Consider the following 24329-nt stretch of genomic DNA (forward strand, 5'->3'; position numbering starts at 1 on the left):
AGTGTGTGTGGAACTGTATCCCAGTGAGAGTCAGTGTGTGTGGAACTGTATCCCAGTGAGAGTCAGTGTGTGTGGAACTGTATCCCAGTGAGAGTCAGTGTGTGTGGAACTGTATCCCAGTGAGAGTCAGTGTGTGTGGAGCTGTATCCCAATGAGAGTCAGTGTGTGTGGAACTGTATCCCAGTGAGAGTCAGTGTGTGTGGAACTGTATCCCAGTGAGAGTCAGTGTTTGTGTAACTGTACCCCAGTGAGAGTCAGTGTGTGTGGAACTGTACCCCAATGAGAGTCAGTGTGTGTGGAACTGTATCCCAGTGAGAGTCAGTGTGTGTGGAACTGTATCCCAGTGAGAGTCAGTGTGTGTGGAACTGTATCCCAGTGAGAGTCAGTGTGTGTGGAACTGTATCCCAGTGAGAGTCAGTGTTTGTGTAACTGTACCCCAGTGAGAGTCAGTGTGTGTGGAACTGTATCCCAGTGAGAGTCAGTGTGTGTGGAACTGTACCCCAGTGAGAGTCAGTGTGTGTGGAACTGTACCCCAGTGAGAGTCAGTGTGTGTGGAACTGTATCCCAGTGAGAGTCAGTGTGTGTGGAACTGTACCCCAGTGAGAGTCAGTGTGTGTGGAACTGTACCCCAGTGAGAGTCAGTGTGTGTGGAACTGTATCCCAGTGAGAGTCAGTGTGTGTGGAACTGTACCCCAGTGAGAGTCAGTGTGTGTGGAACTGTATCCCAGTGAGAGTCAGTGTGTATGGAACTGTATCCCAGTGAGAGTCAGTGTGTGTGGAACTGTATCCCAGTGAGAGTCAGTGTGTGTGGAACTGTATCCCAGTGAGAGTCAGTGTGTGTGGAACTGTATCCCAGTGAGAGTCCGTGTGTGTGGAACTGTACCCCAGTGAGAGTCAGTGTGTGTGGAACTGTACCCCAGTGAGAGTCAGTGTGTGTGGGACCCGTACCCCAGTGAGAGTCAGTCTGTGTGGAACTGTATCCCAGTGAGAGTCAGTGTGTGTGGGACCCGTACCCCAGTGAGAGTCAGTGTGTGTGGAACTGTACCCCAGTGAGAGTCAGTGTGTGTGGAACTGTACCCCAGTGAGAGTCAGTGTGTGTGGAACTGTACCCCAGTGAGAGTCAGTGTGTGTGGAACTGTATCCCAGTGAGAGTCAGTGTGTGTGGAACTGTACCCCAGTGAGAGTCAGTGTGTGTGGAACTGTACCACAGTGAGAGTCAGTGTGTGTGGAACTGTATCCCAGTGAGAGTCAGTGTGTGTGGAACTGTATCCCAGTGAGAGTCAGTGTGTGTGGAACTGTACCCCAGTGAGAGTCAGTGTGTGTGGAACTGTATCCCAGTGAGGGTCAGTGTGTGTGGAACTGTATCCCAGTGAGAGTCAGTGTGTGTGGAAATGTATCCCAGTGAGAGTCAGTGTGTGTGGAACTGTATCCCAGTGAGAGTCAATTTGTGTGGAACTGTACCCCAGTGAGAGTCAGTGTGTGTGGAACTGTATCCCAGTGAGAGTCAGTGTGTGTGGAACTGTATCCCAGTGAGAGTCAGTGTGTGTGGAACTGCACCCCAGTGAGAGACAGTGTGTGTGGAACTGTATCCCAGTGAGAGTCAGTGTGTGTGGAACAGTATCCCAGTGAGAGTCAGTGTGTGTGGAACTGTACCCCAGTGAGAGTCAGTGTGTGGAACTGTATCCCAGTGAGAGTCAGTGTGTATGGAACTGTATCCCAGTGAGAGTCAGTGTGTGTGGAACTGTATCCCAGTGAGAGTCAGTGTGTGTGGAACTGTATCCCAGTGAGAGTCAGTGTGTGTGGAACTGTACCCCAGTGAGAGTCAGTGTGTGTGGGACTGTAGCACAGTGAGAGTCAGTGTGTGGAACTGTATCCCAGTGAGAGTCAGTGTGTATGGAACTGTATCCCAGTGAGAGTCAGTGTGTGTGGAACTGTATCCCAGTGAGAGTCAGTGTGTGTGGAACTGTATCCCAGTGAGAGTCAGTGTGTGTGGAACTGTATCCCAGTGAGAGTCAGTGTGTGGAACTGTATCCCAGTGAGAGTCAGAGTGTGTGGAACTGTACCCCAGTGAGAGTCAGTGTGTGTGGAACTGTATCCCAGTGAGAGTCAGTGTGTGGAACTGTATCCCAGTGAGAGTCAGTGTGTATGGAACTGTATCCCAGTGAGAGTCAGTGTGTGTGGAACTGTACCCCAGTGAGAGTCAGTGTGTGTGGAACTGTACCCCAGTGAGAGTCAGTGTGTGTGGAACTGTACCCCAGTGAGAGTCAGTGTGTGTGGAACTGTACCCCAGTGAGAGTCGGTGTATGGAACTGTATCCCAGTGAGAGTCGGTGTGTGTGGAACTGTACCCCAGTGAGAGTCAGTGTGTGTGGAACTGTATCCCAGTGAGAGTCAGTGTGTGTGGAACTGTATCCCAGTGAGAGTCAGTGTGTGGGGAACTGTAGCCCAGTGAGAGTCAGTGTGTGTGGAACTGTATCCCAGTGAGAGTCAGTGTGTGTGGAACTGTACCCCAGTGAGAGTCAGTGTGTGTGGAACTGTACCCCAGTGAGAGTCAGTGTGTGTGGAACTGTACCCCAGTGAGAGTCAGTGTGTGTGGAACTGTACCCCAGTGAGAGTCGGTGTATGGAACTGTATCCCAGTGAGAGTCGGTGTGTGTGGAACTGTACCCCAGTGAGAGTCAGTGTGTGTGGAACTGTATCCCAGTGAGAGTCAGTGTGTGTGGAACTGTATCCCAGTGAGAGTCAGTGTGTGGGGAACTGTAGCCCAGTGAGAGTCAGTGTGTGTGGAACTGTATCCCAGTGAGAGTCAGTGTGTGTGGAACTGTATCCCAGTGAGAGTCAGTGTGTGGGGAACTGTAGCCCAGTGAGAGTCAGTGAGTGTGGAACTGTACCCCAGTGAGAGTCAGTGTGTGTGGAACTGTATCCCAGTGAGAGTCAGTGTGTGTGGAACTGTATCCCAGTGAGAGTCAGTGTGTGTGGAACTGTATCCCAGTGAGAGTCAGTGAGTGTGGAACTGTATCCCAGTGAGAGTCAGTATGTGTGGAACTGTACCCCAGTGAGAGTCAGTGTGTGTGGGACTGTATCCCAGTGAGAGTCAGTGTGTGTGGAACTGTATCCCAGTGAGAGTCAGTGTGTGTGGAACTGTACCCCAGTGAGAGTCAGTGTGTGTGGAACTGTATCCCAGTGAGAGTCAGTGTGTGTGGAACTGTATCCCAGTGAGAGTCAGTGTGTGTGGAACTGTACCCCAGTGAGAGTCAGTGTGTGTGGAACTGTACCCCAGTGAGAGTCAGCGTGTGTGGAACTGTACCCCAGTGAGAGTCAGTGTGTGTGGAACTGTACCCCAGTGAGAGTCAGTGTGTGTGGAACTGTACCCCAGTGAGAGTCAGTGTGTGTGGAAACATTGGTTTTCTTCTTTTCTGTGTTGTGCTATGAGTAACTATAGTAACCGTTTATGTGGCTTTGGCAACTTTTGTTCTCTTCATCCTCTTCCTCCTCATCAAGTTGACTTTCGGGGTCTTCAAACCGACTAATAGGAGAAGGAGGCGCGGCCTGGACTTGGTCAGCCAGCTTCTGAGAAAGGCGCCTCTTGGAAACCTGTGCACAGCCAATAGGAAATGGAGGAGAGATATTAGACTGATAGGCGGAGTGATATTGGTGATGAGTCAACGAGCATCATTCCTCACATCGCCAACCTGCCTTGAATAGCCCCTGCCTCCTCCACGCGCTGTTCCACAGCTCAAGTCATGTCCAGCTCTTCATACGCACAGTCGGAGCCCAGAGTGTCCCACTGGACACACCTGAATAACAGCAATGATTTACCAGGGGCACCTCCCGAATTGAAACCAGGCTGCTGAAGACTGGAGATGTCATTTTAGCCAGCATTGCCGGTAGCTGAGTTTATTCGCAATATTTCGGACGATGGTCAACTCCTCAACAATGTGTGTCAAGGCTCACTCTATAGATTCACGCGAGCAATAAAATCTTCCCCAGTGCTGTTGGGGATGGTTTAAACTAATGTGGCAGGGGGATGGGAACCGATGCAGGAAGTCGAAGGGAGGTAAAACAGGGACAGAAACAAAAAGCAGTAATTGGGGGAAAGTGTGAGGCAGAGGAGCCATAGTCAAAAATCAAAAAAGGCGACAGTACAAGGTACAGTGACTGAGGGGAGCTCAGTGAATAGGACCAGGAATACTAAAAGGAATAAAACGGGAAGTGAAAACATTAATGGTAAGCGACGTGGCAGGTTGTTACAGGAAGATGTGGGTTCAACGACAAGGAAAATTAGGAGAAAAGTTGAAAAGAAAAATAACTGAGGAGAGGTTACTGATCAAGGTGTTAAGATTCAAAACAGAGATATATAAGCCAACATAAGTGTACTTTACCTGAATGCTCGTAGTATTCGGAATAAGGTAAATGAGTTGATGGCGCAAATCATCGTGAATGACTATGATTTAGTGGCCATTACTGAAACATGGTTAAAGGATGGTCACGACTGGGAGTTAAATATCCGAGGGTATCAAACTTTTCGGAAGGACAGAGTGGATGGTAAGGGAGGTGGTGTAGCTCTGTTATTTAAGGATGACATCCGGGCAATAGTAAGGGATGACATCGGTGCTATGGAGGATAAGGTTGAATCCATTTGGGTGGAAATCAGGAATAGTAAGGCGAAAAAGTCACTGATAAGAGTAATCTATAGGCCACCAGATAGTAACATTACGGTGGGGCAGGCAATAAACAAAGAAATAACTTTGTAGAAATGGTACAGCAGTTATCATGGGGGATTTTAATCTACATGTCGATTGGTTTAACCAGGTCGGTCAAGGCAGCCTTGAGGAGGAGTTTATAGAATGTATCCGCGATAGTTTCCTAGAACAGTATGTAATGGAACCTACGAGGGAACAAGCGATCCTAGATCTGGTCCTGTGTAATGAGACAGGATTGATTAATGGTCTCATAGTTAGGGATCCTCTCGGAAGGAGCGATCACAATATGGTGGAATTTAAAATACAGATGGAGGGTGAGCAGGTAAAATCAAACACTAGTGTTTTTTGCTTAAACAAAGGAGATTACAATGGGATGAGAGAAGAACTAAGGTAGACTGGGAGCAAAGACTTTATGGTGAAACAGTTGAGGAACAGTGGAGAACCTTCCAAGTGATTTTTCACAGTGCTCAGCAAAGGTTTATACCAACAAAAAGGAAGGACGGTAGAAAGAGGGAAAATCGACCGTGGATATCGAAGGAAATAAGGGAGAGTATCAAATTGAAGGAAAAAGCATACAAAGTGGCAAATATTAGTGGCTATTAATAAAGCTATAAAGAAGAGTAAGAAGATTAAGAGAGTAAACTTGCTCAGAATATAAAAACAGATAGTAAAAATTTCTACAAATATATAAAACAAAAAAGAGTGGCTAAGGTAAACATTGGTCCTTCAGAGAATGAGAAGGGAGATTTAATAATGGGAGATGAGGAAATGGCTGAGGAACTGAACAGGTTTTTTGGGTCGGTCTTCACAGTGGAAGACACAAATAACATGCCAGTGACTGATGGAAATGAGGCTATGACAGGTGAGGACCTTGAGATGATTGCTATCACTAAGGAGGTAGTGATGGGCAAGCTAATGGGGCGAAAGGTAGACAAGTCCCCTGTCCCTGATGGAATGCAACCCAGAGTAACAGCTTCCCGTAACAGCCTCCCCGAACAGGCGCCGGAATGTGGCGACTAGGGGCTTTTCACAGTAACTTCATTTGAAGCCTACTTGTGACAATAAGCAATTTTAATTTTCATTTCAGAGTACTAAAAGAGATGGCTAGGCAAATTGCTAATGCACGCGTGATAATTTACCAAAATTCACTAGACGGGGTGGTCCCGACGGATTGGAAATTAGCAAATGTAACACCACTGTTTAAAAAAGGAGGTAGGCAGAAAGTGGGTAATTATAGGCCAGTGAGCTTAACTTCAGTAGTAAGGAAGATGCTGGAATCTATCATCAAGGAAGAAATAGCGAGGCATCTGGATGGAAATTGTCCCATTGGACAGACGCAGCATGGGTTCATAAAGGGCAGGTCGTGCCTCACTAATTTAGTGGAATTTTTTGAGGACATTAACAGTGCGGTAGATAACGGGGAGCCAATGGATGTGGTATATCTGGATTTCCAGAAAGCCTTTGACAAGGTGCCACACAAAAGGTTGCTGCATAAGATAAAGATGCATGGCATTAAGGGTAAAGTAATAGCATGGATAGAGGATTGGTTAATTAATAGAAAGCAAAGAGTGGGGATTAATGGGTGTTTCTCTGGTTGGCAATCAGTAGTTAGTGGTGTCCCTCAGGGATCAGTGTTGGGCCCACAATTGTTCACAATTTACATTGATGATTTGGAGTTAGGGACCAAGTGCAATGTGTCCAAGTTTGCAGATGACACTAAGATAAGTGGTAAAGCAAAAAGTGCAGAGGATACTGGAAGTCTGCAGAGGGATTTGGCTCGTTTAAGTGAATGGGCTAGGGTCTGGCAGATGGAATACAATGTTGACAAATATGAAGTTGTCCATTTTGGTAGGAATAAGAACAAAAGGGATTATTATTTAAATGTTAAAATATTAAAACATGCTGCTGTGCAGAGAGACCTGGGTGTGCTAGTGCATGAGTCGCAAAAAGTTGGTTTACAGGTGCAACAGGTGATTAAGAAGGTGAATGGAGTTTTGTCCTTCATTGCTAGAGGGATGGAGTTTAAGACTAGGGAGGTTCTGCTGCAATTGTATAAGGTGATAGTGAGGCCACACCTGGAGTATTGTGTATTATTGTGTATTATTCTTTACCAGAATGTTGCCTGGTATGGAGGGCATAAGCTATGAGGAGCGATTGAATAAACTCGGTTTGTTCTCTCTGGAACGAAGGAGGTTGAGGGGCGACCTGATAGAGGTCTACAAAATTATGAGGGGCATAGACAGAGTGGAAAGTCAGAGGCTTTTCCCCAGGGTAGAGGGGTCAATTACTAGGGGGCATAGGTTTAAGGTGAGAGGGGCAAGGTTTAGAGTAGATGTACGAGGCAAGTTTTTTACGCAGAGGGTAGTGGGTGCCTGGAACTCGCTACCGGAGGAGGTAGTGGAAGCAGGGACGATAGGGACATTTAAGGGGCATCTTGACAAATATATGAATAGGATGGGAATAGAAGGATACGGACCCAGGAAGTGTAGAAGATTGTAGTTTAGTCGGGCAGTATGGTCGGCGCGGGCTTGGAGGGCCGAAGGGCCTGTTCCTGTGCTGTACATTTCTTTGTTCTTTGTTTGTTCTTTGTACAGTTTTGCTCTCCTTACCTGAGAAAGGACGTACTGGCTCTGGAGGGTGTGCAGAGGAGATTCACTAGGTTAATCCCAGAGTTGAGGGGATTAGATTATGACGAGAGGTTGAGTAGACTGGGACTGTACTCATTGGAATTTAGAAGGATGCGGGGGTGCCTTGTAGAAACATAAAAGATTATGAAGGGAATAGATAGGATAGATGCGGGCAGGTTGTTTCCACTGGTGGGTGAAAGCAGAACTCGGGGGCATAGCCTCAAAATAAGGGGAAGTAGATTTAGGACTGAGTTTAGGAGGAACTTCTTCACCCAAAGGGTTGTGAATCTCTGGAATTCCTTGCCCAGTGAAGCAGTAGAGGCTCCTTCATTAAATGTTTTTAAGATAAAGATAGATAGTTTTTGAAGAATAAAGGGATTAAGGGTTATGGTGTTCGGGCCGGAAAGTGGAGCTGAGTCCACAAAAGACCAGCCATGATCTCATTAAATGGCGGAGCAGGCTCGAGGGTCAGATGGCCTACTCCTGCTCCTAGTTCTTATGTTCTAGGGCAGCACGGTAGCACAAGTGGATAGCACTGTGGCTTCACAGCGCCAGGGTCCCAGGTTCGATTCCCTGCTGGGTCACTGTCTGTGCGGAGTCTGCACGTTCTCCCCGTGTGTGCGTGGGTTTCCTCCGGGTGCTCCGGTTTCCTCCCACAGTCCAAAGACGTGCAGGTTAGGTGGATTGGCCATGATAAATTGCCCTTAGTGACCAAAAAGGTTAGGAGGGGTTATTGAGTTATGGGGATAGGGTGGAAGTGAGGACTTAAGTGGGTCGGTGCAGACTCGATGGGCCGAATGGCCTCCTTCTGCATTGTATGTTCTATGTTCTTATAAACCTGGCCCATCTCATGGCGAAGGAGGAATGTGAGGGGGTCTGGGGAGCAGTGGATTGAAAGAACATATTTCTAATCATAGAATTTACAGTGCAGAAGGAGGCCATTTGGCCCATCGAGTCTGCACCGGCTCTTGGAAAGAGCACCTTACCCAAGGTCAACACCTTCACCCTATCCCCATAACCCAGTAACCCCACCCAACACTAAGGGCAATTTTGGACACCAAGGGCAATTGATCATGGCCAATCCACCTAACCTGCACATCTTTGGACTGTGGGAGTAAACCGGAGCACCCGGAGGAAACCCACGCACACACGGGGAGGACGTGCAGACTCCGCACAGACAGTGACCCAAGCCGGGAATCGAACCTGGGACCCTGGAGCTGTGAAGCGATTGTGCTATCCACAATGCTACCGTGCTGCCCCTAATATTGTGAAAGAGTCTCATAAACCTGTGGATTGAGAGGTTTCTTTTTCATAGGTGATAAATGAGGGACAAAGAGAGTTTCGATGTGTATGATTGAAAGGAGTCACAACGTGGGTCATTTTGAGATATTCCGAAGGGGGAATTGGAAATGGTAGGTATGTTTGTGTGTGTGATGGCAAGGCCGTCATCCCTAATTGAACTGACTGGGCTTGCTGGGCCATTTCGGGAGTGAGTTAAGAGTTAAGCTGTGGGTCTAGAGTGACATGGAGTATGGTGAATGCAGGAATTTAAGATATACTGTATTTTATGTATCTGGTACAATAAGGGGTAAAAGCCCGGGTTAGTGTGTATGACTGCTGCGGCATTAAATAATCCTGGTATGAAAGGTTGGGAGGCAGAGGTGTAATTAAGGCATCATACCGGTATCAAAGAAGAACCAGGCAACGTGCCTCAATGACTACCGACCAGTGGCCCTGACTTCAGTCGTAATGAAGTGTTTCGAGAGGTTGATCATGAAGCGCATCACCTCCATACTCCCAGAACGCCTTGATCCACTGCAATTCGCATACCGTCGGAACCGGTCCACAGTAGACGCTATTTCTCTGGCCCTACACTCATCCCTCGAACATCTCGACACCAAGGACTCCTACATCAGACTCCTATTTATTGACTACAGCTCTGCCTTCAACACCATAATCCCAGCCAAGCTCATATCAAAGCTCCAAAACCTAGGACTTGGCTCCCCACTCTGCAACTGGATCCTCGATTTTCTGACCAACAGACCACAATCAGTAAGAATGAACAACAACATCTCCTCCACAATAGTCCTCAATACCGGGGCCCTGCAAGGCTGCGGACTTAGCCCCCTACTCTACTCCCTGTACACACACGACTGCGTGGCAAAATTTTGTTCCAACTCCATCTACAAGTTTGCTGACGATACGACCATAGTGGGCTGGATCTCGAATAACGATGAGTCCGAATACAGGAGGGAGATAGAGAACCTAGTGGAGTGGTGTAGCGACAACAATCTCTCCCTCAATGCCAGCAAAACTAAAGAGCTGGTCATTGACTTCAGGAAGCAAAGTACTGTCCACACCCCTGTCAGCATCAACGGGGCCGAGGTGGAGATGGTTAGCAGTTTCAAATTCCTAGGGGTGCACATCACCAAAAATCTGTCCTGGTCCACCCACGTCGATGCTACCACCAAGAAAGCACAACAGCGCCTATCCTTCCTCAGGAAACTAAGGAAATTCGGCATGTCCACATTAACCCTGACCAACTTTTACAGATGCACCATAGAAAGCATCCTATCTGGCTGCATCACAGCCCCGGTATGGCAACTGCTCGGCCCAGGACCACAAGAAACTTCAGAGAGCCGTGAACACCGCCCAGTCCATCACACAAACCTGCCTCCATCCATTGACTCCATCTACACCTCCCGCTGCCTGGGGAAAGCGGGCAGCATAATCAAAGCCCCCTCCCACCCGGCTTACTCACTCTTCCAACTTCTTCCATCGGGCAGGAGATACAGAAGTCTGAGAACACGCACGAACAGACTCAAAAACAGCTTCTTCCCCACTGTCACCAGACTCCTAAATGACCCTCTTATGGACTGACCTCATTAACACTACACCCTGTATGCTTCACCCGATGCCAGTGCTTATGTAGTTACATTGTATATGTTGTGTTGCCCTATTATGTATTTTCTTTTATTCCCTTTTCTTCTCATGTAGTTAATGATCTGTTGAGCTGCTCGCAGAAAAATACTTTTCACTGTACCTCACTGACAATAAACAAATCCAATCCAATCCAATCGTACAATTTTGGACGAATGGAGTTTTGTTTGGATTAAGGGGGGTCCCTGTGGAGTTAATTAGTTACATTGTGTTTCAGGCAGGTAAGATGATGTAATTAATGGGAGGAGCTTGAGTACCAGGCATTTTGCAGAGAAGCAGGTTAGTTTTTGTTCTAAAGATGGAGACAGCTTCCGAAGACTTCAGCTGGAGGTCCTGCATTGTTCTGACAGGGTCAGGTATCTTTCCTTGAAAGATGGATCACAGGTGGATGAGGGTAAAGCAGTCGATGTGGTGTAAATGGATTTCAGTAAAGCGTTTGATAAGGTTCCCCACGGTAGGCTACTGCAGAAAATACGGAAGCATGGGATTCAGGGTGATTTAGCAGTTTGGATCAGAAATTGGCTAGCTGGAAGAAGACAAAGGGTGGTGGTTGATGGGAAGTGTTCAGACTGGAGTCCAGTTACTAGTGGTGTACCACAAGGATCTGTTTTGGGGCCACTGCTGTTTGTCATTTTTATAAATGACCTGGAGGAGGGCGTAGAAGGATGGGTGAGTAAATTTGCAGATGACACTAAAGTTGGTGGAGTTGTGGACATTGCGGACGGATGTTACAAGTTACAGAGGGACATAGATAAGCTGCAGCGCTGGGCTGAGAGGTGGCAAATGGAGTTTAATGCAGAAAAGTGTGAGGTGATTCATTTTGGAAGGAATAACAGGAAGACAGAGTACTGGGCTAAGTACTTGGCTAAGTACTGCCAAGTACTGCCAAGATTCTTGGCAGTGTGGATGAGCAGAGAGATCTCGGTGTCCATGTACATAGATCCCTGAAAGTTGCCATTCAGGTTGAGAGGGTTGTTAAGAAGCCGTACGGTGTGTTAGCTTTTATTGGTGGAGGGATTGAGTTTCGGAGCCATGAGGTCATGTTGCAGCTGTACAAAACTCTGGTGCGGCCGCATTTGGAGTATTGCGTGCAATTCTGGTCGCCGCATTATAGGAAGGATGTGGAAGCATTGGAAAGGGTGCAGAGAGATTTACCAGAATGTTGCCTGGTATGGAGGAAAGATCTTATGAGGAAAGGCTGAGGGACTTGAGGCTGTTTTCGTTAGAGAGAAGAAGGTTAAGAGGTGAATTAATTGAGGCAGACAAGATGATCAGAGGATTGGATAGGGTGGACAGTGAGAGCCTTTTTCCTCGGATGGTGATGTCTAGCACGAGGGGACATGGCTTTAAATTGAGGGGAGATAGATATAAGACAGATGTCAGAGGCAGGTTCTTTACTCAGAGAGTAGTAAGGGTGTGGAATGCCCTGCCTGCAACAGTAGTGGACTCGCCAACACTAAGGGCATTCAAATGGTCATTGGATAGACATATGGACGATAAGGGAATAGTGTAGATGGGCTTTAGAGTGGTTTCACAGGTCGGCGCAACATCGAGGGCCGAAGGGCCTGTACTGCGCTGTAATGTTCTATGTTCAGTGTCAAATGGTCTCTGTCTTTCTCAAGGTGGAGACATCTCTGTACAGCAGGTATTGCTGAGTGCTAACTGTGTTTGAAAGTGGATTGAGAGCTGAGACGGATTTGTTGTTTGAATAAAGATAGCAGTTAATGGTTACTGTATTTCTGTATTGATTAGCACTGTTTAACGGGGAATTGTACTCTAGTTTCTGGTGTGATGTTAAACATATTATAATACTCTGTTGGTAATAACGCTTTTTTTTAATACCGCATCCCTATTTCGTTGTGAAATCACTCCTGGAGCTCCCAGTCTTACAAAATTCAGTAGTGAACCAGATGGGTTTATACAATTATCTATGTAACACACAAAACACCTACAGGAAATAGTGCAGAGACCAAGATCTAGTGAGACTGAAAAACTGAAAGTAATTAATATTAATTAGTTATTAGTGCTAGACCGGGTACTGTGTATTGAGATGGGAATCATGGCCAATCTGGCTGTGCGAGACCCCTTGGGGATGAGCGACCATAACGTGATAGAATCTTTCATCAAGATGAAGTAGTTTATTCCGAGACTGTGGTCCTGAATCTTAACAAAGGAAACTATGAAGATATGAGGGGTGAGTGGGTTTTGATCGATTGGGGAATGTTACTTAAAGGGATGACAGTGGATAGACAATGGCAAACATTCAAGGAACACATGGAGGAACTGCAACTATTGTATATCCCTGTCTGGCACAAACGCAAAGCAGGTAAGAGGGCCAATCCATGGCTTACAAGGGAAATTAGGGATAGTATTTGAACCAAGGAAGTAGCATAGCAATTGGCCAAGAAAAACAACAGGGGCGAGATTCTCCGACCCCCCGTCGGGTCGGAGAATCGCCGGGGGCTGGCGTGAATCCCGCCCCTGCCGGTTGCCGAAGTCTCCGGCACCGGATATTCGGCGGGCGCGGGAATCGCGGCGCGCCGGTTGGCGGGTCAACCCCCGCGATTCTCCGGCCCGGATGGGCCGAAGTCCCGCTGCTAAAATGCCTGTCCCGCCGGCGTGGATTAAACCACCTCTTACCGGCGGGACAAGGCGGCGCGGGCGGGCTCCGGGGTCCTGGGGGGGGGGGTGCGGGGCGATCTGGCCCCGGGGGGTGCCCCCACGTTGGCCTGGCCCGCGATCGGGGCCCACCGATCCGCGGGCGGGTCTGTGCCGTGGGGGCACACTTTCCCTTCCGCCTCCGCCACGGTCTCCACCATGGCGGAGGCGGAAGAGACTCCCTACACTGCGCATGCGTGGGAAGCTGTCAGCGGCCGCTAACGCTCCCGCGCATGCGCCGCCCGGAGATGTCATTTCCGCACCAGCTGGCGGGGCACCAAAGGCCGTTTCCGCCAGCTGGTGGGGCGGAAATTCATCCGGCGCCGACCTAGCCCCTCAATGTTGGGGCTCGGCCCCCAAAGATGCGGAGCATTCCGCACCTTTGGGGCGGCGCGATGCCCGTCTGATTTGCGCCATTTTGGGCACCAGTCGGCGGACATCGCGCCGTTTCCGGAGAATTCCGCCCCAGGTCTGGGGATCGGAAGCTGTTTAGAATTCAGCAAAGAAGGACCAAGGGATTGATTAAGAAGGGGAAAATAGAGTATGAGAGTAAGCTAACAAGGAACATATAGACTGACACTAAGTTTCTATAGATTTGTGAAGAGAAAAAGATTGGTGAAGACAAATGTAGGTCCCTTACAGTCAGAAACAGGAGAATATATAATAGGGGACAAAGAAATGGCTGAGCAACTAAACACATATTTTAGTTCTGTCTTCACAAATGAGGACACAAGATGCCAGACATGTTGGGGAACGCAGTGTTTAGTGAGAGGGAGGAACTGAAGGAGATCAATGTTGGTAGAGAAATGGTGCTGGGAAAAGTGATGGGATTGAAGGCCGATAAATCCCCAGGGCCTGAGAATCTACATCCCAGAGTGCTGAAGGAAGTGGCTCTAGAAACTGAATGCTTTGGTGGTCATCTTCCAGGATTCTACAGACTCTGGGACAGTCCCTGCAGATTGGAGGGTGGCTAATGTAACTCCACTATTTAAAAAGGGAGGTCGAGGGAAAGCAGGGAATTGTAGCCCAGTAAACCTGACGTCAGTAGTGGAGAAAATTCTAGAATCTATATAAATTTATTCATAGAAGAACACTTAGAAACCAGTGGCAGGATCGGACAGAGTCAGCGTGGATTTATGAAACAAAATCATGCTTGACAAATCTACTGGAATTCTTCCAGGATGTAACGAGTAGAGTAGACGAGGGGGAGCCAGTGGATGTGGTATATTTGGACTTTCAGAAGACTTTTGACAAAGTCCCGCATCAAAGATTCGTGTGTAAAATTAAAGCGCATGGGATTGGGGGCAGTGTATTGAGGTGGATAGAAAACTGGTTGGCAGCCAGGAAACAAAGAGTAGGAATTAATGGGTCTTTTTCAAATTGGCAGACAGTGTCCAGTGGGGTACCAAAGGGATTGGTGCTGGGACCCCAGCTATTCACAATATATATCAATGATTTAGATGAGGGAACAAAATGTCATATCTCCAAATTTGCAGATGGCACCACGTTGGGTGGGAGGGTGAGCTGTGAGGAGGATGCAGAGATCCCTGTTGGGTGGGAGGGTGAGCTGTGAGGAGGATGCAGAGACCCCTGTTGGATGGGAGGGTGAGCTGTGAGGAGGATGCAGAGATCCCTGTTGGGTGGGAGGGTGAGCTGTGAGGAGGATGCAGAGATCCCTGTTGGATGGGAGGGTGAGCTGTGAGGAGGATGCAGAGATCCCTGTTGGGTGGGAGGGTGAGCTGTGAGGAGGATGCAGAGATCCCTGTTGGATGGGAGGGTGAGCTGTGAGGAGGATGCAGAGATCCCTGTTGGGTGGGAGGGTGAGCTGTGAGGAGGATGCAGAGATCCCTGTTGGGTGGGAGGGTGAGCTGTGAGGATGATGCAGAGATCCCTGTTGGATGGGAGGGTGAGCTGTGAGGAGGATGCAGAGATCCCTGTTGGGTGGGAGGGTGAGCTGTGAGGAGGATGCAGAGATCCCTGTTGGGTGGGAGGGTGAGCTGTGAGGAGGATGCAGAGATCCCTGTTGGATGGGAGGGTGAGCTGTGAGGAGGATGCAGAGATCCCTGTTGGGTGGGAGGGTGAGCTGTGAGGAGGATGCAGAGATCCCTGTTGGATGGAGGGTGAGCTGTGAGGAGGATGCAGAGATCCCTGTTGGATGGGAGGGTGAGCTGTGAGGAGGATGCAGAGATCCCTGTTGGGTGGGAGGGTGAGCTGTGAGGAGGATGCAGAGATCCCTGTTGGATGGAGGGTGAGCTGTGAGGAGGATGCAGAGATCCCTGTTGGATGGGAGGGTGAGCTGTGAGGAGGATGCAGAGATCCCTGTTGGGTGGGAGGGTGAGCTGTGAGGAGGATGCAGAGATCCCTGTTGGATGGGAGGGTGAGCTGTGAGGAGGATGCAGAGATCCCTGTTGGGTGGGAGGGTGAGCTGTGAGGAGGATGCAGAGATCCCTGTTGGGTGGGAGGGTGAGCTGTGAGGAGGATGCAGAGATCCCTGTTGGATGGGAGGGTGAGCTGTGAGGAGGATGCAGAGATCCCTGTTGGGTGGGAGGGTGAGCTGTGAGGAGGATGCAGAGATCCCTGTTGGATGGGAGGGTGAGCTGTGAGGAGGATGCAGAGATCCCTGTTGGGTGGGAGGGTGAGCTGTGAGGAGGATGCAGAGATCCCTGTTGGGTGGGAGGGTGAGCTGTGAGGAGGATGCAGAGATCCCTGTTGGATGGGAGGGTGAGCTGTGAGGAGGATGCAGAGATCCCTGTTGGGTGGGAGGGTGAGCTGTGAGGAGGATGCAGAGATCCCTGTTGGATGGGAGGGTGAGCTGTGAGGAGGATGCAGAGATCCCTGTTGGGTGGGAGGGTGAGCTGTGAGGAGGATGCAGAGATCCCTGTTGGATGGGAGGGTGAGCTGTGAGGAGGATGCAGAGATCCCTGTTGGATGGGAGGGTGAGCTGTGAGGAGGATGCAGAGATCCCTGTTGGATGGGAGGGTGAGCTGTGAGGAGGATGCAGAGATCCCTGTTGGATGGGAGGGTGAGCTGTGAGGAGGATGCAGAGATCCCTGTTGGGTGGGAGGGTGAGCTGTGAGGAGGATGCAGAGATCCCTGTTGGATGGGAGGGTGAGCTGTGAGGAGGATGCAGAGATCCCTGTTGGATGGGAGGGTGAGCTGTGAGGAGGATGCAGAGATCCCTGTTGGATGGGAGGGTGAGCTGTGAGGAGGATGCAGAGATCCCTGTTGGGTGGGAGGGTGAGCTGTGAGGAGGATGCAGAGATCCCTGTTGGATGGGAGGGTGAGCTGTGAGGAGGATGCAGAGATCCCTGTTGTGTGGGAGGGTGAGCTGTGAGGAGGATGCAGAGATCCCTGTTGGGTGGGAGGGTGAGCTGTGAGGAGGATGCAGAGATCCCTGTTGGGTGGGAGGGTGAGCTGTGAGGAGGATGCAGAGATCCCTGTTGGATGGGAGGGTGAGCTGTGAGGAGGATGCAGAGATCCCTGTTGGATGGAGGGTGAGCTGTGAGGAGGATGCAGAGATCCCTGTTGGGTGGGAGGGTGAGCTGTGAGGAGGATGCAGAGATCCCTGTTGGATGGGAGGGTGAGCTGTGAGGAGGATGCAGAGATCCCTGTTGGATGGGAGGGTGAGCTGTGAGGAGGATGCAGAGATCCCTGTTGGGCGGGAGGGTGAGCTGTGAGGAGGATGCAGAGATCCCTGTTGGGCGGGAGGGTGAGCTGTGAGGAGGATGCAGAGATCCCTGTTGGGTGGGAGGGTGAGCTGTGAGGAGGATGCAGAGATCCCTGTTGGGTGGGAGGGTGAGCTGTGAGGAGGATGCAGAGATCCCTGTTGGGTGGGAGGGTGAGCTGTGAGGAGGATGCAGAGATCCCTGTTGGATGGGAGGGTGAGCTGTGAGGAGGATGCAGAGATCCCTGTTGGATGGGAGGGTGAGCTGTGAGGAGGATGCAGAGATCCCTGTTGGGTGGGAGGGTGAGCTGTGAGGAGGATGCAGAGATCCCTGTTGGGTGGGAGGGTGAGCTGTGAGGAGGATGCAGAGATCCCTGTTGGATGGGAGGGTGAGCTGTGAGGATGATGCAGAGATCCCTGTTGGGTGGGAGGGTGAGCTGTGAGGAGGATGCAGAGATCCCTGTTGGGTGGGAGGGTGAGCTGTGAGGAGGATGCAGAGATCCCTGTTGGGTGGGAGGGTGAGCTGTGAGGAGGATGCAGAGATCCCTGTTGGGTGGGAGGGTGAGCTGTGAGGAGGATGCAGAGATCCCTGTTGGGTGGGAGGGTGAGCTGTGAGGAGGATGCAGAGATCCCTGTTGGGTGGGAGGGTGAGCTGTGAGGAGGATGCAGAGATCCCTGTTGGGTGGGAGGGTGAGCTGTGAGGAGGATGCAGAGATCCCTGTTGGATGGGAGGGTGAGCTGTGAGGAGGATGCAGAGATCCCTGTTGGATGGGAGGGTGAGCTGTGAGGAGGATGCAGAGATCCCTGTTGGGTGGGAGGGTGAGCTGTGAGGAGGATGCAGAGATCCCTGTTGGATGGAGGGTGAGCTGTGAGGAGGATGCAGAGATCCCTGTTGGATGGGAGGGTGAGCTGTGAGGAGGATGCAGAGATCCCTGTTGGATGGGAGGGTGAGCTGTGAGGAGGATGCAGAGATCCCTGTTGGATGGGAGGGTGAGCTGTGAGGAGGATGCAGAGATCCCTGTTGGGTGGGAGGGTGAGCTGTGAGGAGGATGCAGAGATCCCTGTTGGATGGGAGGGTGAGCTGTGAGGAGGATGCAGAGATCCCTGTTGGATGGGAGGGTGAGCTGTGAGGAGGATGCAGAGATCCCTGTTGGGTGGGAGGGTGAGCTGTGAGGAGGATGCAGAGATCCCTGTTGGGTGGGAGGGTGAGCTGTGAGGAGGATGCAGAGATCCCTGTTGGATGGAGGGTGAGCTGTGAGGAGGATGCAGAGATCCCTGTTGGATGGGAGGGTGAGCTGTGAGGAGGATGCAGAGATCCCTGTTGGGTGGGAGGGTGAGCTGTGAGGAGGATGCAGAGATCCCTGTTGGGTGGGAGGGTGAGCTGTGAGGAGGATGCAGAGATCCCTGTTGGATGGGAGGGTGAGCTGTGAGGAGGATGCAGAGATCCCTGTTGGGTGGGAGGGTGAGCTGTGAGGAGGATGCAGAGATCCCTGTTGGGTGGGAGGGTGAGCTGTGAGGAGGATGCAGAGATCCCTGTTGGGTGGGAGGGTGAGCTGTGAGGAGGATGCAGAGATCCCTGTTGGGTGGGAGGGTGAGTTGTGAGGAGGATGCAGAGATCCCTGTTGGATGGGAGGGTGAGCTGTGAGGAGGATGCAGAGATCCCTGTTGGGTGGGAGGGTGAGCTGTGAGGAGGATGCAGAGATCCCTGTTGGGTGGGAGGGTGAGCTGTGAGGAGGATGCAGAGATCCCTGTTGGATGGGAGGGTGAGCTGTGAGGAGGATGCAGAGATCCCTGTTGGGTGGGAGGGTGAGCTGTGAGGAGGATGCAGAGATCCCTGTTGGATGGGAGGGTGAGCTGTGAGGAGGATGCAGAGATCCCTGTTGGATGGGAGGGTGAGCTGTGAGGAGGATGCAGAGATCCCTGTTGGGTGGGAGGGTGAGCTGTGAGGAGGATGCAGAGATCCCTGTTGGGTGGGAGGGTGAGCTGTGAGGAGGATGCAGAGATCCCTGTTGGGCGGGAGGGTGAGCTGTGAGGAGGATGCAGAGATCCCTGTTGGGTGGGAGGGTGAGCTGTGAGGATGATGCAGAGATCCCTGTTGGATGGAGGGTGAGCTGTGAGGAGGATGCAGAGATCCCTGTTGGATGGGAGGGTGAGCTGTGAGGATGATGCAGAGATCCCTGTTGGGCGGGAGGGTGAGCTGTGAGGAGGATGCAGAGATCCCTGTTGGATGGGAGGGTGAGCTGTGAGGAGGATGCAATGATCCCTCAGTGTGATTTGGACAAGAGTGAGTGGGTGAATGAATGGCAGGTGCAGTTTAATGTGGATAAGTGTGAGGTTATCCACTTGGGAAGCAAAAACAAGAAGGCAGATTGTTATCTGAATGGCCGTAAATTGGGAGAGGGGAGTGTGCAGCGGGACCTGGGTGTCCTTGTGCACCAGTCACTGAAGGTAAGCTGCAGGTACAGCAGGCGGTAAAGAAGGCTAATGGTACGTTGGCCTACATTGCGAGAGGTTTCGAGTATAGAAGCAGGGATGTGTTGCTGCAATTATACTGGGCCTTGGTGAGGCCACACCGGGAGTATTGTGGGCAGTTTTGGTCTCCTTCTCTGAGGAAGGATGTTCTTGCTCTCGAGGGAGAGCAGCGAAGGTTTACCAGACTGATTCCAGGGATGGCGGGACTGTCATACGAGGAGAGATTGACTCGGTTGGGATTGTTCTCGCTGGAGTTCAGAAGAATGAGGGGGGATCTCATTGAGATTATAAAATTCTAACAGGACTGGACAGGGTCGATGCAGGAAGGATGTTCCCGATGGTGGGAGTGTCCAGAACCAGGGGTCACAGTCTGAGGATACAGGGTAGACCATTTAGGACAGAGATGAGGAGAAATTTAATAATAATAATTTTTATTAGTGTCACAAGTGGGCTTAGATCAACACTGTGAAAAGCCCCTAGTCGCCACATTCCGGCGCCTGTTCGGGTCACAGAGGGAGAATTCAGAATGTCCAAATCACCTAACAGCACGTCTTTCGGGACTTGTGGGGGGAAACCGGAGCACCCGGAGGAAACCCACGCAGACACGGGGAGGACGTGCAGACTCCGCACGGACAGTGACCCAAGTCGGGAATCGAACCTGGGACCCTGGCGCTGTGAAGCCACAGTGCTAACCACTGTGCTGCCGTGACGTCCCACGCTCGTCACCCAGAATTCCTTCACCCAGAAGTGGTGAGCCTGTGGAATTGGTTCGTTGAGGCCAAAACGTTTAATGTTTTTAAGGAGCAGTTAGACATGGCACTTCAGGTGAAGAGCAATAAAGGATCGGGGGGGAAGTGGGACTAGGCTATTGAGTCGATCAGCGATGGTCATGATGAATGGTGGAGCGGGATCGAAGGGCCGCCTCCTGCTCCTGTTTTCTCTCTCTTTCCTTCAGCAAAGTAAAATTACTGGAGCAATGAATGGGACTACAAGTGGAAAAACCTCTGGGACCGGTTGACGGACACGGACACGCATGGATAGGCACTTATCCAGATTGGAGACGGCACAGGGATAGATGACACTGTCAGCAGCGTAATCAGAAACATTCAATTGCAGAGATATGGAGAAGTGAATGCTGCAAACTACGGGGAATGGATTTCAACGTCAGGCCAGTGTGAACTTGATACCGGCCAGAACTGCAAAAAAAAGGACAGAACCGCGAACTTTTTAAGTGGTGAACAGCACAAGGTGCAAAGATACTGAGGATCCAGGACATTGAGTGTCGTGGAAACGTCCAGAAATAATCAAAAAGGCGAAAGGCCTTTCAACCAAGAGGACCTGGAAACAAGGGGGTGGAAGTCATGTTGGACAAAGCCCTGCTTCGAGCACATGTCGAGCACTGTGAACAGTCCTGGGCACATCTCAGGAAGCATTTACCTGGCCTTGGAGAGAGTGCAGGACAGATTAACCAGCATTTACCTGGGCTCCAAGAGTTAAGTTACAAGGAGAGATCAAATACAAACTAAGGTTATATTCGCTGGATTGGAGAATCTTGGATGGGGGATGGTTGGGGAGAGGGGGTGATGGCCATAGAATCATAGAATTTACAGAAGGAGGCCATTCGTCCATCGACTCTGCCCCTGGAAAGAGCACCTCACTTAGGCCCACGCCTCCACCCCCTATCCCCGTAACCCAGTAACCCCACATAACCTTTCGGACACTAAGCAATTTATCATGGCCAATCCACCTAACCCGCACACCCTTGGACTGTGGGAGGAAACCGGAGCACCCGGAGGAAACCCACGCACACTCGGGGAGGATGTGCAGACTCCGCACAGACAGTGACCCAAGCCGGGAATCGAACCTGGGACCCTGGAGCTGTGAAACAATTGTGCTATCCACCATGCTACCGTGCTGCAGCAGGTACTCAGAAAACCGGTGCTGGGGCCTCAGTTATTTATAATCTATCTTCAAACCTTTGCTGGGGAGACCAAGTGAGTTGGATCCAAATTTGTTATTGATACAAAATGACGTGGGAATGTCAGGGAATGACATTCAGGATTTGCTGAAGTAATTTTTTTGTCCATTCGTTTGCAGGATATGCGGTCGCTGGGCCGGACCAGAATTCATTGCCCATCACTAATTGCCCTTGAACTGAGTGGTTCGCTCGGCCATTGCAGAGGGGCAGTTACAAGTCAACCGCATTGCTGTGGGTCTGGAGTCACGTGTAGGCCAGACCGGGTAAGGACGGCAGATTTCCTTCCCTAAAGGACATTAGTGACCCAGGTGGGGTTTCCGACAATGGTCATCGTTAGACTTTTAATTCCAGATTTTACAAAGTTGTATTACATTTCACCGTCTGCCGTGGTGGGATTCGAACCGGGATCCCCAGACCATTGCCCTGGATCTCTGGATTACTAGTCCAGCGACAATACCACTGATCTGATTGAATGGCGGTGCAGGTTCGAAGGGCTGAATTGCCGACTTCCGCTCCGAATCCCTATTATAGGGCGGCACGGTAGCGCAGTGGTTAGCACTGTGCGCCAGGGTCCCAGGTTCGATTCCGGCTTGGGTCTCTGTCTGTGTGGAGTCTGCACATCCTCCCCGTGTCTGCGTGGGTTTCCTCCGGGTGCTCCGGTTTCCTCCCACAGTCCAAAGATGTGCAGGTTAGGTGGATTGGCCATGCTAAATTGCCCTTAGTGACCAAAATTGCCCTTAGTGTTGGGTAGGGTTACTGGGTTCTGGGGATAGGGTGGAGGTGTTGACCTTGGGTAGGGTGCTCTTTCCAAGAGCCGGAGCAGACTCGATGGGCCGAATGGCCTCCTTCTGTACTGTAAATTCTATGATTCATTGAACCAGAAAGCCAGAGTAATGCTCTGAGGTCTCAGGTTCAAATCCCACCACGGTAGGTGGTGTAATTTGAATTCAATAAAGATCAGGGCCGGGATTCTCCCCTACCCGGCGGGGCGGGGGTCCCGGCGGGATGGAGTGACGGGAATCACTCCGGCGTCGGGCCGCCCAAAGGTGCGGAATTCTCCTCACCTTTAGGGGCCAAGCACTCACCTGGAGGGGCTAGGCCCGCCCCGGAGTGATTTCCGCCCCGCCAGCCGGCGCCGAAAGGTCTTCGCCGGGCGACGCACGCGCGGGAGCGTCAGCGGCCGCTCACGGCATCCCCGCGCATGCGCAGGGGAGGGGGTCTCTTCCGCCTCCGCCATAGTGGAGACCATGGCGAAGGCGGAAGAAAGAGAGTGCCCCCACGGCACAGGCCCGCCCGCCGATCGGTGGGCCCCGATCGCGCGGCCAGGACACCCATCGCGGGTTCGGAGAATCGCCGGGGGGGGGGGGGCCCGCCGACCGGCGCGGCGCGATTCCCGCCCCCCGCCGAAGCTCTGGTGGCGGAGAATTCGGGGCACGGCGGGGGCGAGATTCACGCCAGCCGCCGGCGATTCTCTGACCCGGCCGGGGGGGGGGGGGGGGGGGGGGGGGGAATCGCGCCCCTGGAATTAAAAGTCTAACGGTGACCATGAAACCATTTTCGATCTAGTTCACTAATGTCCTGGTCTGGCCTACACGTGACTCCAGACCCACAGCAAGGGCAATTGGGGATGGGTAATAAACACTGGCACAGCCAGCGACGTCCGTGTCCCATGAACCCATAAAAAAATCACAAAAAGCTGACATGCAGGCAGAGTAAGCAATTAGAAATGAGGGAGTGTAAAAGACAGGATATCTTTTTTTTTAATTTAGAGTACCAAATTCATTTTTTCCAATTAAGGGGCAATTTAATGTGGCCAATCCACCCACCCTGCACATCTCTGCGTTGTGGGGGTGAAACCCACACAGACACAGGGAGAATGTGCAAACTCCACACGGACAGTGACCCAGAGCTGGGCTCGAACCTGGGACCTCGGAGCCGTGAGGCAGCAGTGCTAACCCACTGCGCCACCGTGCTGCCCCGGGGGGAATCTTACTGCAACTGTACAGGACATTGGTGGGATCAGAGCGAGAGTGATGTGCCCCGTTTTGAACTCTGCGTAACTAGCGTTCCCTGGGCTGAATTCTGGGATCAGGAGATTGTTCAGAAGGAACGATTGAGTCGACAAGGCCAATATTCCCAGGAATCCAGCAGACAAGGGATTCTGCAGCGGTTTGACAGGATGGAGGCGGAGAGATTGTTTCCCACTGGTCAGGGAATCTAAAACAGGGGGGCCGGAGGGCGGGGGGCATAGTCTCGGGATAGGGGGACGACCATTTCGGACAGCGATGAGGAGACATTTCTTCACCCAAAGGGTTGTGAATCTTTGAGATTCTCCACCGTTGAGTATGTTTATGTCTGGGATACGCAGTCTTTTGAGTGCTAAGAGAATTGAGGGATAGGATAAGGACCAGACACGATCTATTGAGTGATAGACTAGGATCAAGGGGCTGAATTCCTGCTCCTATTATGTTCTTATGTGACATCACTGAGTGACATCACTCAATGGCATTGCTCACTTCCCCTCAGCCCCTCCACATCCTTTACCCTCCCCCTCCCCATAACCCCTACCTCCCTCCCCGTGACCCCTACCTCCCTCCCCGTGACCCCTACCTCCCTCCCCGTGACCCCTACCTCCCCCTCCCCGTGACCGCTGCCTCCCCTCCTCATCCTTTACCCTCCCCTCCCCTCCCTCCCCCCCCATAACCCTTCCCCCCCTCCCCGTAACCCCTACCCCCCACCCCGTAACCCCTACCATCCTCCCCGTAACCCCATCCCCCTCCCCGTAACCCCTCCCCCTCCCCATAACCCCTACCTCCCTCCCCGTGACCCCTACCTCCCTCCCCATGACCCCTACCTACCCCTCCCCATGACCCCTGCCTCCCCTCCTCATCCTTTACCCTCCCCCTCCCCTACCCCCCCTCCCCCCCCATAGCCCCTCCCCCTCCCCGCAACCCCTGTGGAGGTGTGCATTTGACCACAGCTAATCTCTGTGCTTAAAGGACTTTGCGTTACTGAGACCGTTGTGCTTAAGATGTTGGGCGTGATTCAGTGACTGGCGCGGAGCAGGGCACATTGGGTGAATCGCGCGTGAGCCCAAAATCATGCTCCGTGCCGGGCACCGGGCCTATCGCAGTCACATGACTTGCTCCGCCTGCGTGATCTGTATATTTAAATTAGCTGAACGGCCCATTTAAATACTTGGACGCCATCGCCCAGGACTCAACGGCTCTACCTGGGAGACCTTGTACCTGGGAGACCTTGTACCTGGGAGACCTTGTACCTGGGAGAC

At 51.4% G+C, this 24329-nt stretch overlaps 1 long non-coding RNA gene across 1 annotated transcript in view; it reads right to left on the reverse strand.

Annotated features, from left to right (window-relative positions):
• LOC140411789 (uncharacterized) overlaps positions 1-24329 on the reverse strand; it is a 209003-nt gene that overhangs the window by 164005 nt on the left and 20669 nt on the right. Inside the window, exon 2 of the long non-coding RNA XR_011941004.1 lies at positions 3445-3592. This is a non-coding gene — a long non-coding RNA (uncharacterized lncRNA). The remainder of the gene's footprint in view (positions 1-3444; positions 3593-24329) is intronic.

Source organism: Scyliorhinus torazame, chromosome 4 (genome assembly GCF_047496885.1).
Source record: "Scyliorhinus torazame isolate Kashiwa2021f chromosome 4, sScyTor2.1, whole genome shotgun sequence".
In the NCBI taxonomy this organism is placed as follows: Eukaryota; Metazoa; Chordata; class Chondrichthyes; order Carcharhiniformes; family Scyliorhinidae; genus Scyliorhinus; species Scyliorhinus torazame.